The sequence below is a fragment of the Microtus ochrogaster genome, chromosome 17, assembly GCF_000317375.1.
Source record: "Microtus ochrogaster isolate Prairie Vole_2 chromosome 17, MicOch1.0, whole genome shotgun sequence".
Lineage (NCBI taxonomy): Eukaryota > Metazoa > Chordata > Mammalia > Rodentia > Cricetidae > Microtus > Microtus ochrogaster.
The window spans coordinates 1,812,888-1,814,393 of record NC_022019.1 but is presented as its reverse complement, the minus strand read 5'-3'; positions in this window follow the sequence as shown (position 1 = coordinate 1,814,393).

The window sequence follows — 1,506 nt, the reverse complement described above, 5'->3', positions numbered from 1 at the left end:
GTGTAGACAAGTGCACAGGTTCACATACTTGCTTGTGTGCCAAGGTCAGAGGTCAATATCAGGTCTCTTCCTCAATCATATTTCACCTTGATTTTTGAGATCTGGGGCTCAGCAGGACTGGCTAGTCAGCAATCTCTGGGGAGTGGGGAGGATCCACCTTCCAAAACTAAGGTTACATAGGTATGCTATTGTGCCTGGCATTTACACGGGTGATGGGACCTAAATTTAGGTCTTTATGCTTATGCAGCAAGTACTTTAGCCACAAAAGTTTCTCCTCGGCCCCAGCTTTCGTTGGTACTATTCTGTGTACCTCTGTTCTACAAGTATAAAGCCCTTCAAGAAAAACAAAGAAAATGTAGTGATATTTTGTTTGTGATCCAACAAATAACGCTTTGTCTAAAGTTCAGAGTACAGAGCTAAACCACTTTAGCCATAGAGGCCAGGAAGTGGTGGCTCACACCTTTAATCCCAGCACTTGGGAAACAGAGGTAGAAGGATCTCTGTTAGTTCAGGGCCACCCTGGGCTATGTGAGAAACACAGCTCACACAAAGGTGATCCCGGCACTTGTGATCACACGCCTTTAATCCCTGCTAGGGAAGTGGAGGCAGGAGCCATATGGTGGGTGGAGAGAGGAATATAAGGTGGAAGTCAGGAGCTCAGTGCAGTCTGAGGCAGCAGACTGAAGCAGCCAGTCTGAGGATGCAGTCTGAGGACAGGATCGCCCCTTTGGTCTGAGCCTTGGTAGTGGCTGACTGCTCTGCTTCTCTGATCCTTCAGCTTCCACCCCTTAATATCTGACTCTGAGTTTTTATTATTTAGACCAATTAGAATTCGTGCTACAAAAAAAACTTTCCTTAAGGAATTTATAGTTGGGGCTAGAGAGATGGCTCAGAAGTTAAGAGCATTGACTGCTCTTCCTGAGGTCCTGAGTTCAATCCCCAGCAACCACATGGTGGCTCACAACCATCTACTCTGAGATCTAATGCCCTTTCCTGGTGTTCAGGTAAAACATGAAGCCAGAATATTGTATACATTATAAATAAATAATGATTAAAAAAGAAATTTATAGTCAAGACAGAACAGCCTATTTTAAAAAAAAAAACCTATCATCACCATGTATGTAGTAGAAAAAAAACACAAAAAGATAAATCAGAAATGTGTCTTGTCTGTCTACGTAGGGCAGGAGAGGAAGAATTCCACCTCCTAATGTTGCGGGAGGTCCTTCTGCTCCTCCAGCCTATAGCCCATTGGGGCATGGTCTCTCTCCCTTTAAAAAAGCAGCCATTTCCGTCTCCTCTCTCTCTTCACTTCCTGCTCCGCTGGCAACTAGACTCCCTTCCTGGTTGTGCAGAGGGCTGTTGTCTGGGACAGTGATCTGTAAGTTTTTTCCCCCTTTAAATAAATACCACCCTATTAATCATAATTCCAAACTGGTGTGGCATTGTTTGTGACTTACGCCTACACCTGGCGTCCAACGTGGGGCACCATTCTGTTGTAGTAGGAGC